Source organism: Arachis stenosperma, chromosome 10 (genome assembly GCF_014773155.1).
Source record: "Arachis stenosperma cultivar V10309 chromosome 10, arast.V10309.gnm1.PFL2, whole genome shotgun sequence".
Lineage (NCBI taxonomy): Eukaryota > Viridiplantae > Streptophyta > Magnoliopsida > Fabales > Fabaceae > Arachis > Arachis stenosperma.
The window spans coordinates 111,909,936-111,923,061 of record NC_080386.1 but is presented as its reverse complement, the minus strand read 5'-3'; the positions used below and the strand labels follow the sequence as shown (position 1 = coordinate 111,923,061).

At 36.6% G+C, this 13,126-nt stretch overlaps 1 non-coding gene across 1 annotated transcript; it reads left to right on the top strand.

The window, feature by feature from the left end:
- The first annotated feature begins 4,444 nt into the window (after positions 1–4,444).
- On the top strand, positions 4,445–4,548 carry LOC130959289 (small nucleolar RNA R71). Its single transcript, XR_009078381.1, has one exon. It is a non-coding gene; the product is annotated as a small nucleolar RNA R71 (small nucleolar RNA).
- Positions 4,549–13,126: the final 8,578 nt, after the last annotated feature.

Below are 13,126 nucleotides of genomic sequence, written 5' to 3'. Positions count from 1 at the left end.
ACGAGCTGAGGCTTTTCTTGGAGTTGAACGCCAAGTTATAACGTGTTTTGGGCGTTCAACTCCGGATCATGACGTGTTTCTGGCGTTTAATTCCAGACAGCAGCATGTACTTGGAGTTCAATGCCAATTTACGTCGTCAATTTCCGAATAAAGTATGGACTATTATATATTGCTGGAAAGCTCTGAATGTCTACTTTCCAACACCGTTGAGAGCGCACCATTTGGAGTTCTGTAGCTCCAGAAAATCTATTTCGAGTGCAGAGAGGTCAGATTCCAACAGCATCAGCAGTCCTTTTGTCAGCCTTTTTCAGAGTTTTGCTCAAGTCCCTCAATTTCAGCCAGAAATTACCTGAAATCACAGGAAAACACACAAACTCATAGTAAAGTCCAGAAATGTGAATTTAACATAAAAACTAATGAAAACATCCCTAAAAGTAGCTTGAACTTACTAAAAACTACCTAAAAACAATGCCAAAAAGCGTATAAATTATCCGCTTATCACAACACCAAACTTAAATTGTTGCTTGTCCCCAAGCAACTGAAAATCAATTAGGATAAAAAGAAGAGAATATACTATAAATTCCAGAATATCAATGAATATTAATTATAATTAGATGAGCGGGACTTGTAGCTTTTTGCTTCTGAACAGTTTTGGCATCTCACTTTTTCCTTTGAAGTTTTGAATGATTGGCTTCTCTAGGAACTTAGAATTTCGGATAGTGTTATTGACTTTTCTAGTTAAGCATGTTGATTCTTGAACACAGCTACTTATGAGTCTTGGCCGTGGCCCTAAGCACTTTATTTTCCAGTATTACCACCGGATACATAAATGCCACAGACACATGACTGGGTGAACCTTTTCAGATTGTGACTCAGCTTTGCTAGAGTCCCCAGTTAGAGGTGTCCAGAGCTCTTAAGCACACTCTTTTTGCTTTGGATCACGATTTTAACCACACAGTCTCAAGCTTTTCACTTGGACCTTCATGACACAAGCACATGGTTAGGGACAGCTTGATTTAGCCGCTTAGGCCTGGATTTTACTTCCTTGGGCCCTCCTATCCATTGATGCTCAAAGCCTTGGATCCTTTTTACCCTTTCCTTTTGGTTTTAAGGGCTATTGGCTTTTTCTGCTTGCTTTTTCTTTTTCTTTCTATTTTTTTCGCCATTTTTTTTCTTTTTTTTTTCGCAAGCTTTTTACTTTTCACTGCTTTTTCTTGCTTCAAGAATCAATTTCATGATTTTTCAGATCATCAATAACATTTCTCTTTGTTCATCATTCTTTCAAGAGCCAACAATTTTAATATTCATAAACAACAAGATCAAAAGACATATGCACTGTTCAAGCATTCATTCAGAAAACAAAAGTATTGTCACCACATCAATATAATTAAACTAAATTCAAGGATAAATTCGAAATTCATGTACTTCTTGTTCTTTTGAATTAAAGCATATTTCATTTAAGAGAGGTGAAGGATTAATGGATTTTATTCATAGCTTTAAGACATGGTTACTACATACTAATGATCATGAAGTAGAGACACAAAACATAGATAAACATACAACATAAAATCCGAAAAACAGAAGAAATAAGAACAAGGATGAATCTACCTTAGTGGCGTCTTCTTCTTGAAGGTCCAATGGTGCTTTTTGAGCTCCTTTATGTCTCTTCCTTGCTTCTATTGCATGATTCCTAGTAATTTTGGTGTTCCTATCCTTAGTTGCTCCCAATAATTGTGTGGAGGACAATTTATCCCCTGAGGTATCTCAGGGATCTCTTGATTTGCAGTCAAATGTTCTACCACTGAGCTATAAACCCTTTACATGAGTCTTTCCATCTCCCATGACTCAGAGGTGGAAGCTTTTGTCTTCCCTTTTTTCTCTTCTTCTCTTTTTTTTTTTTTTTTGAGGTTTCTCTGGCCTTAGGTGCCATCAATGGTTATGGAAAAATAAAAAGCTATGCTTTTACCACACCAAACTTAGAAAATTGCTCGCCCTCGAGCAAGAGAAGAAAGAAAAGATGAAGAATAAGAAGAAGATATGGAGAAGATGGAGGGATATGTGTATTCGGCTATATGGGTGGGATTGGGTGGGAAAGAGATTTTGAATGTTGAAGGTAGGTGGGTGTTTGGGGAAGAGTGGATGGATGTGAGTGGTGAATGAAAAACAGAAGGGATGACCATGAATGGAGAGAGAGAGGGCGAGGTAGGTGGGGATCCTGTGAGGTCCACAGATCCTGAGGTGATCCTGTGGGGTCCACAGGTCCTGAGGTGTCAAGGAATTCCATCCCTGCACCAAATAGGCATGTAAAATGCCTTTGCACACCATTCTGGCGTTTAAACGCCGAGTGGTGCACATTCTGGGCGTTCAACGCCCATATGTAACATGTTTCTGGCGTTCAGCTCCAGCTTTTCCTCTAGGCACATTCCTGGCGTTCAAACGCCAGAATGTTGCTTGTTTCTAGCGTTCAGCGCCAGATTCATGCTCTGTTCTGGCGTTGAACGCCAGCCAGATGCTTCTTACTGGCGTTGAACGCCAGCCTGTGCTTCCTCCAGGGTGTGATTTTTCTTCTGCTGTTTTTGATTCTGTTTTTAATTTTTATATTTTTTTCGTGACTCCACATGATCATGTACCTAATAAAACACAGAATAACAATAAAATAAAATAAAATAAAAATTAGATAAATAAAATTGGGTTACCTCCCAACAAGCGCTTCTTTAATGTTAATAGCTTGACAGTGGGCTCTCATGGAGCCACAAGGTGATCAAGTCAATGTTGTATAGTCCCAACACCAAACTTAGAGTTTGGATATGGGGTCTTAACACCAAACTTAGAGTTTGGTTGTGGCCTCCCAACACCAAACTTAGAGTTTGACTGTGGGGGCTCTTCTTGACTCTGAACTGAGAGAAGCTCTTCATGCTTACTCTCTTTTGTCACAGAGGGATGGCCATGTGCCTTAAACACAAGGTAGTCCCCATTCAATTGAAGGACTAATTCACCTCTGTTGACATCTATTACAACTCCTGCTGTGGCTAGGAAAGGTCTTCCAATTATGATGCATTCATCCTCTTCCTTCCTAGTGTCTAAGATTATGAAATCAACAGGGATGTAAAGGCCTTCAACCTTTACTAACACGTCCTCCACTATTCCATAAGCTTGTCTTAACGACTTGTCTGCCAATTGTAATGAGAACAAGGCAGGTTGTACCTCAATGATCCCCAGCTTCTCCATTACAGAGAGTGGCATAAGATTTATCCCTGACCCCAGATCACATAGAGCTTTTTCAAAGGTCATGGTGCCTATGGTGCAAGGTATTAAGAACTTGCCAGGATCTTGTCTCTTTTGAGGTAAAATTTGCTGAATCCAGGTATCTAATTCATTAATGAGCAATGGAGGTTCACTTTCCCAAGTCTCATTACCAAACAACTTGGCATTCAGCTTCATGATAGCTCCTAAATATTGAGCAACTTGCTCTCCAGTCACATCTTCATCCTCTTCAGAGGAAGAATAGTCTTCAGAGCTCATGAATGGCAGAAGAAGATTTAATGGAATCTCTATGGTCTCTATATGAGCCTCAAATTCCTTTGGATCCTTAATAGGAAACTCCTTCTTGCTTGAGGGACATCCCAGGAGGTCTTCCTCACTAGGATTTTCGTCCTCCTCCTCCCTTGTGCATTTGGCCATATTGATTATATCAATGGCCTTGCACTCTCCTTTTGGATTCTCTTCTGTATTGCTTGGGAGAATACTGGGAGGAGTTTCAATGACTTTCTTACTCAACTGACCCACTTGTGCCTCCAGATTTCTGATGGAGGATCTTGTTTCACTCATGAAACTGAAAGTGGCCTTTGACAGATCAGAGACTAGATTGGCTAAATTAGAGGTGTTTTGTTCAGAATTCTCTGTCTGTTGCTGAGAAGATGATGGAAAAGGCTTGCCATTGCTCAGCCTGTTGCGTCCACCATTGTTAAAGCCTTGTTGAGGCTTTTGTTGATCCTTCCATGAGAAATTTGGATGATTTCTCCATGATGAGTTATAGGTATTTCCATAAGGTTCACCCATGTAATTAACCTCTGCCATGGCAGGGTTCTCAGGATCATAAGCTTCTTCAGAAGCTGCCTCTTTAGTACTGTTGGATGCATGTTGCCATCCATTCAGATTTTGAGAGATCATGTTGATCTGTTGAGTCAACACTTTGTTCTGAGCCAATATGGCGTTCAGAGCATCAATTTCAAGAACTCCTTTCTTCTGAGGTATCCCATTATTCACAGAATTCCTCTCAGAAGTGTACATGAATTAGTTGTTTGCAACCATATCAATGAGTTCTTGAGCCTCTTCAGGCGTTTTCTTTAGGTGAATAGATCCACCTGCAGAATGGTCCAGTGACATTTTCGAAAATTCAGAGAGACCATAATAGAATATATCTAATATGGTCCATTCTGAAAACATGTCAGATGGACATCTTTTGGTCAGCTGCTTGTATCTTTCCCAAGCTTCATAGAGGAATTCACCATCTTTTTGTTTGAAGGTTTGAACATCTACTCTCAGCTTGCTCAGCTTTTGAGGAGGAAAGAATTTATCCAAGAAGGCTGTGACCAGCTTATCCCAGGAGTCCAGGCTATCCTTAGGTTGTGAATCCAACCATATTCTAGCTCTGTCTCTTACAACAAAAGGGAAAAGCATGAGTCTGTAGACTTCAAGATCAACTCCATTCGTCTTTACAGTCTCACAGATCTGCAAGAACTCAGTTAAAAACTGATAAGGATCTTCAGATGGAAGTCCATAAAACTTGCAGTTTTGTTGCATTAAAGCAACTAGTTGAGGCTTAAGCTCAAAATTATTGGCTCCAATGGCAGGAATGGAGATGCTTCTTCCATCAAACTTGGACGTTGGCTTTGTGAAGTCACCAAGCATTCTCCTTGCATTATTATTATTTTCGGCTGCTATCTCCTTCTCTTGTTCTAATGTTTCTAAAAGGTTACCTTTAGATTGTTGTAACTTAGCTTCTCTTAATTTTCTCTTCAGGGTCCTTTCAGGTTCTGGATCAATTTCAACAAGAGTGCCTTTATCCTTGTTCCTGCTCATATGAAAGAGAAGAAAACAAGAAAAGAAAGAGGAATCCTCTATGTCACAGTATAGAGATTCCTTTATGTTAGTAGAAGAAGAAAGGGGATAAGGAAAGGAGATCGAATGGTTCGGATTTTTAGATGAAGAGAGGTAAAGAGAAGTGTTAGTAATTAAATAATTAAATAGAATAAGAAAAGAGAGGGGGGATTTCGAAAATAATTTTGAAAAAGGGATTAGCAATTTTCGAAAATTAGAGATAAGATGTAATTGAAATTAGAATTTAAAACAATTAATTAATTAAAAAGAATTTTTGAAAAAGAAAGAGGTATTTTCGAAAATTAGAGAGGGAAAAGTAGTTAGGTGGTTTTGAAAAAGATAAGAAACAAACAAAAAGTTAGTTAGTTGATTGAAAAAGATTTTAAAATCAACTTTGAAAAAGATAAGAAGATAAGAAGTTAGATAAGATATTTTGAAATCAAATTTTGAAAAAGATGAAAAATTTTTTTGAAAAAGATATGATAAAAAGATAAGATAAAAATTTTAAGAAAAAGATGTTTTGAAAAAGATTTAATTTTTAAAATGACTTACTAACAAGAAACTACAAGATAAGATTCTAGAATTTAAAGATTGAACCTTTCTTAACAAGAAAGTAACAAACTTCAAATTTTTGAATCAATCACATTAATTGTTAGCATATTTTTGAAAATATGATATAAAAGATAAGAAAAAGATTTTGAAGATATTTTGAAAAAGATTTTTGAAATTTTCGAAAAAGAGGAAAAATTGGAAAAGATATGATTTTTGAAAAAGATTTTGAAAAGATAAGATTTTTAAATATTTGAAAATTTGATTTGACTTGTAAGAAACAACTAATTTTTAAAAATTTTTGACCAAGTCAACCCAAAATTTCGAAAATTTGGAGGGAAATAAGGAAAAGATATTTTTTTGATTTTTGAATTTTTAATTATGAGAGAGAAAAACAACAAAAATACTCAATGCATGAAATTTTTAGATCAAAACAATGAATGCATGCAAGAATGCTATGAGTGTCAAGATGAACACCAAGAACACTTTAAAGATCATGATGAACATCAAGAACATAATTTTGAAAAATTTTTAATGCAAAGAAAACATGCAAGACACCAAACTTAGAAATCTTTAATGCATGGACTCTAACAAACAAAAAATGCATATGAAAAACAACATAAAACACAAAACAAGAAAACATCAAGATCAAACAAGAAGACTTGTCAAGAACAACTTGAAGATCATGAAGAACACTATGAATGCATGGAATTTTCGAAAAATGCAAGAAAAATTTTTAAAAGCATGCAATTGACACCAAACTTAAAAATTGACTCAAGACTCAAACAAGAAACACAAAATATTTTTGATTTTTATGATTTTCTAATTTTTTTGGATTTTTATTATTTTTTTCGAAAATAAAATTAGGAGAAACGAAAAATAAAAGAAAAATTTTGAAAAAGATTTTTGAAAGGAAAATTACCTAATCTGAGCAACAAGATGAGCCGTCAGTTGTCCATACTCGAACAATCCCCGGCAACGGCGCCAAAAACTTGGTGGACGAAATTGTGATCAAAGAGTTCCAGGCACTGTTAGAGAAGCTCACAACTCCGTTCAACTTAACCAGCAAGTGTACTGGGTCATCCAAGTAATACCTTACGTGAGTAAGGGTCGATCCCACAGAGATTGTTGGTATGAAGCAAGCTATGGTCACCTTGTAAATCTCAGTTAGGCAGATTAAATGGTTATGGGTTTCGAAAATTAATAATAAATAGAAAATAAAAAGGGATAGAAATACTTATGTAAATTAATAGTGGGAATTTCAGCTAGGCGTATGGAGATGCTGTGCTCCTCTTGAATCTCTACTTTCTCATTGCTTTCATCCAATCCTTCTTACTCCTTTCCATGGCAAGCTGTATGTAGGGCATCACCATCATCAATGGCTACTTTTAATCCTCTCGGGAAAATGGTCCTATGCGCTGTCACTGCACGGCTAATCGTCTGGAAGCATCACCCTTGCTGATGGCTACATTCCATCCTCTCAGTGGAAACGGTCCAAATGCTCTGTCACAGCACGGCTAATCATCTGTCGGTTCTCAATCAGGTTGGAATAGAATCCATTGATTCTTTTGCGTTTGTCATCACGCCCAGCCTTCAGGAGTTTGAAGCTCGTCACAGTCATTCAATTCCGGAATCCTACTCGAAATACCATAGACAAGATTAGACTTTCCGGATCCCCATGAATGCCGCCATCTATCTAGCTTATACCACGAAGAATCTGTTGGGGAATCTAAGAGATATGCGCCCGGCCTAAGGTAGAACGGAAGTGGTTGTCAATCACGCACGTTCATAGGTGAGAATGATGATGAGTGTCACGGATCATCACATTCATCAAAGTGTTGTACAACGTATATCTTGGAATAAGAATAAAAGAGAATTGAATAGAAAGTAATAGTAATTGTATTGAAACTTGAGGTACAGCAGAGCTCCACACCCTTAATCTATGGTGTGCAGAAACTCCACCGTTGAAAATACATAAGTGAAAGGTTCAGGCATGGCTGAATGGCCAGCCCCCTGAATGATCAAGAGACCGAATAATCAAAGGCTAAACAGTCAAAAGATTAAACTGTCAAAAGATAAGACCTCTAATACAATAGTAACTTATCCTATTTATACTAGACTAGCTACTAGGGTTTACATGAGTAAGTAATTGATGCATAAATCCACTTCCAGGGCCCACTTGGTGTATGCTTGGGTTGAGCTTGATCTATCCACGAGCTGAGGCTTTTCTTGGAGTTGAACGCCAAGTTATAACGTGTTTTGGGCGTTCAACTCCGGATCATGACGTGTTTCTGGCGTTTAATTCCATACAGCAGCATGTACTTGGCGTTTAATGCCAATTTACGTCGTCAATTTCCGAATAAAGTATGGACTATTATATATTGCTGGAAAGCTCTGGATGTCTACTTTCCAACCGTTGAGAGCGCGCCATTTGGAGTTCTGTAGCTCCAGAAAATCCATTTCGAGTGCAAGGAGGTCAGATTCCAACAGCATCAGCAGTCCTTTTGTCAGCTTTTTTCAGAGTTTTGCTCAAGTCCCTTAATTTCAGCCAGAAATTACATGAAATCACAGAAAAACACACAAACTCATAGTAAAGTCCAGAAATGTGAATTTAACATAAAAACTAATAAAAACATCCCTAAAAGTAGCTTGAACTTACTAAAAACTACCTAAAAACAATGCCAAAAAGCGTATAAATTATCCGCTCATCAGTAGCACTACAAGAAATTACCTGAATAGCGACCGATTTTTCTTGAAAATTGGTTGCTAAAGCCTTAGCGACCGATTCTGGTGGTCGCTAAAACCTTGGTCGCTAATTAGAAAATAGCGACCAATTTCGCTCGCTAACCGTTAGCGACCGATTTTTGAACAAGGCTACCAAACCCCTCACCAAAGAGTATCGGTCGCTAACATAATCAGTCGCTAACATAATCAGTCGCTAATTGGTGACCAAATTTTTCGTTGCTAAATCGGTCACTAAATAGCGACCGACTTTTTGGTTGTTAAATCAGTCGCCGATGAAATCGGTCGCCGATGCCTGATTTGAAAATCTAAAATTGGTCACTAAATTGGTCGCTAATTCCTGAACTAAAAAACTAAATTGGTCGCTAAAGCGGTCACTGTTCCTAATCTTATAATTATAGAATTTTTACTAATTTTACATTTACCACCACTAATAAAACTTAATTTCATAAATAATTATATTTCGACAAAATATAAAAAGAATCAAACATAGATCACTTTTCAAATAAATACCAAAAATATTCACAATGTTTACATAGAAATATAAAATTTAAAATATTGAAAATTCCTAAATACGTCAAATTTATAATCCACGATCTAGACTAAAAGTAAAAATAATTTATGAATAACATAATTTTACTCTATTAATGAACAATCAGTATGGTTCAACAATTTCTGCACTAATTTTGTCTCTTTGATTTTTTCATTGCTCTTGGAGCTGCAACCAATACAAACCACAACAGAATCTTTAAGCAATCTTTATTTTGAATCTTGGATCAGGCACAATTTTGTTATTCACCAAGGTTGCCAAAACACTATCACAAGAAAGAAAATGAAAAATGAATGAAGTTCACTCAAACCAATTCATGTCCAAAATAATTGTTTTTGTTTGAAAGCAAAGTAAATGTAATTCTTGGAAGGGTGTTGACAAAATGTAGACAAAATTAACCATATAAAGGCTAGTTATATTCATAGTAAAAGTTTCTTTGTACAAATAACTATTAGATGTAGAGCAGACAAAAGGCATTCAGAGTTTCAGAACTTGATTGAAAGGTATACAGTTCCTTTACCGGAGCCTAATCAATTGAAGTAAATATTCAATAACAAATTTCAAGTGGCACCTTGTTGCAGAACAGTTTCTTCGTGCTGTCTAAGATGCATGATGAGTGCCCTGGTCACTCTCTGAAAGTATTCATCGCTTATGATTAGTTTCTTCGGCTGGGGGTTAGTTCCATCTGCTGCATTTTCTGCAAGAGTTGGGGGTCATTTCTATCACCATCATCACCCTGGTTCTCTTCTTGAAACTCAGATAGATCAATGTCACCAGACTCCACACTGCAAGGGGGGAAAAAATAAAAATAATAAAAAAATTGTAGTTAGCACAAAAAGCAAGCTCATAAAATAAAAATTGGAAAAAGGGTATTTGTGATACTAATTGTTTGGCAGGGTTGGCAGCAGCAAGAATAGAAGTGCGGGCATTAAGGGTTGCTTGAATTCCATACTAATTGTTTGCTGTTCCATAGCCTCATGAATTGCCAAAATCAAATCACACTATATAACTCATAATTTTGTTTGAAGAGGATTGTTGTTATGGACTTTTCCAAAACTCTCGCATAGCCAATTTTTAGGATGCATGGTCTCAGGTGAAGCAAGTGAATGATTACTAATTATTTTTAATATTAAAATTAAATCAACAATTGAATTTAATGAATTTCATAAATTTTTATTATAATAACTATTATATGTGTTTTTATTTAAAATATTTAAAAAAAAAATTATATATTTTGGTATGAGTAATGCTATGTAGCCAAAATATTATAGATAATAAATAAAGATATATGGTTAATAACATTTGCGTTTATAAGAGAGTGTAAATTACTCTTCTAATTTAATTAACGTAATTAATTTTTTTTATAATTAATTATCTTTCTTTATTTAACTATACTAAAAATTAATTCCAAATTTAATGTGAATCAGATTCTAAAAATTTCTCCCTCATTATTACTACATATATTTATAATTCTATAATTTTTTCTCTCAAATAAAAATTTTAAATTCTTATATTTTTTATTTTAAAAAGATCTCAAATCTCCTCAACACATTTTATAAAAAATAAAAACATCTTAAATTTGATCAATTTCTATTTATTAAAAATTAAAAACATCCAAAATTGTTGGTTCAATTCATGACTTACAAAATAAAATAATAAATTAACACTAATTTATTGATTATAGATATTATATATATAAAGTTATAAATATTATACGTATAAAAATATAGATATTAAATTAGAGAATTTAACAACTTCTGTTATACAACTCATAGTTTACATATAGACTATTATAAAATAAGAAATAAAAAATAAAATATAAACAAAAATTAAGAAATAAAATTTTAAAAATAATTATTAACTCGTCATATTAAAATCAATAAATAAGCATACATATGAATAGTAAATAAAAAATATTAAATTATAACCCTTTAGTGTACATGTAAGATAATTTAAAATATATAACAATACACATAGTTTAAAATTTGGTAATCCTAATTGCAAAAATTTGTTAATTATGAATATTATATGTATCAAATTATAAATGTTATGAGTATGAAATTATGGATGTTACTAATATAAAATCCTGGATGTTATCTGTATCTTACTTAAGTATGAATGTTATGTGTATAAACTTGTGGATGTTATGAATAAATTTATAAATTGAATAAATTAATTTAGGTATTTGATATTTTCTTTTTCAAATCTAATTATAGTACAATTTGAAAATATATATAAATCAGAATAAATTATTTTCACTTTGAAAAATATGAAATAAATTTTTAAATTATCAAAGACGGTAATTTAAAAAATTATACATTGATTTAAATGTATAATATCTTTAAAAAGAAAATATTAAAATATTTTGAATCATGATTTATTAGTGTATATGTAAAATAATTTGAAATATATAATAAAATATAATTTAGAATTGAATAATATTAATTGTAAAAATATATTAATTATAAAAATTATGTGTTCGTTAGTCGGCTTCTGAACAGGTCGGGTGGACAGAAGATGCAAAGGTGGATAGATGAGGGTGTCTTGGTCCTGGATGCACTGATCGAGGGTTTGCCGAGCTGGCGAGCACTTGAGTTGGTGAACGGACGAGGGGGGGTGCCACCTGCAAAGACACTCCGACGCTCAAGTCAGAAATCGTACAAGCAGGGGGAGTGATGTAGAAAGTGACGTACCTCGGGGGAAGAGCCAATCTTCCCCTTATATACATGTCAGTAGTGGGCCCCTTACGTGACAGGCCCATATTCTCAAGGACGCTGTCCTGCAGCACGTGTGCGGTCCGTACAGGAAGTGTGTCCGGGTCGGTTGTAGGGCGCGTGCCCGGGTCGGGTGTTACATGGGTCGGGTCGGCCCAAAGCTGGTTCTGGGCCGGGCCGTAACAGTGCCCCCACGCGCCAATGGTGGTCGTGGGAGCTACCAATGGCGTGTCGTCTCGTATCTCGTCTAGTCGGTTGCTCGTGGGGAGGACGTGCCCCCAAGGCGCGTCTCTTGGTTGTTCAAACAACCGTTTCATCGCCTCGTTTCCTGCGCCGGGCATTGAATGCTCATAATGGGGTGAAAAACCCCGTTTGAAAAGACCATTTTGCCCCCAGGCGTTTCGCGCTCTGGAGGCAGCTTTTAAACGAGCGGTTTTGGTATTTCTTCATTTTATGTACTTTTTCCGCACCCTCTATTCTCCCTTCTCCCTCCTTGCTACAAGGCTTTGCTGTGGTGCCTCCGTTCGGGTTTCTTGCATTTTACCAGATTCAATCCCATCTTCCTCTCACCAATTCAGGTAATTTTTTCTGATCATCCTCCCTTTTATGCATTACTTCTGCATGCTTGTTATTTGGTTCTTTTGATGTTACTGCATAGCCTTAGTTGCGAGTAGACGTGTTAGGGGGGAAAGTACCATTCTAGGGTAGGCTTTTTCTCGTTCCTTTAGTCTTTTAGTCTTGTTTGTCGTTAGTCGGGAAGTCGTGGGGGTGGTGTTTGTTTTCGGCCTGAGTAACCGATCTCTTAGACTAACTGGATGGTACCCCCATGTAGATATGGCCCGCACGGTCTCCCGAGCATCCGTTAACCCGGCGGCTTACGACCAGTATGCTTGGGTCGTCTCAGATGTAAGGGATTCACCCAACCAAATGAGCGAAGAGGAGCTCACCGAGTTCCGACAAGCCGGGTACTTGTGTGGCGGGACTGACGAGGAGGCCAATTATGACGCCTTCGTCCCGGCTGCTCACGAGCGGTTGTATGAAATTAACTTCCAACCCCGCCAGGTCGCCGACTGGATTTGGTTCTACAAGGCCATGTTCACTCAAGTCGGAGTTCGTATTCCGTTCTCAGCCTTTCAGATGGCGCTCTTAAACCGAATTTCTGTGTCACCGTCGCAGTTGCATCCGAACAGTTGGGCTTCGATCCGCTGTTTCGAGATGGTTTGTGAATATCTCGACCTGCCGGTCTCCGTAGATGTCTTCCTCTTTTTCTTCACCCTTACAAACCCTACCAAGCAGGGAAAACATAGGAAAGGGTTCATGTCCTTCCGGGCTGCTCAGGGTCGGAAGATTTTCGGCTTGTTCGAAGATTCTTACCATGGGTTTAAGGACAAGTATTTTAAGGTCCGTCCGGCCAAAGGTCGTCACCCCTTTTGGTTGTCCCTGGAAGGGGTACGGCTCATCCCGACTTATT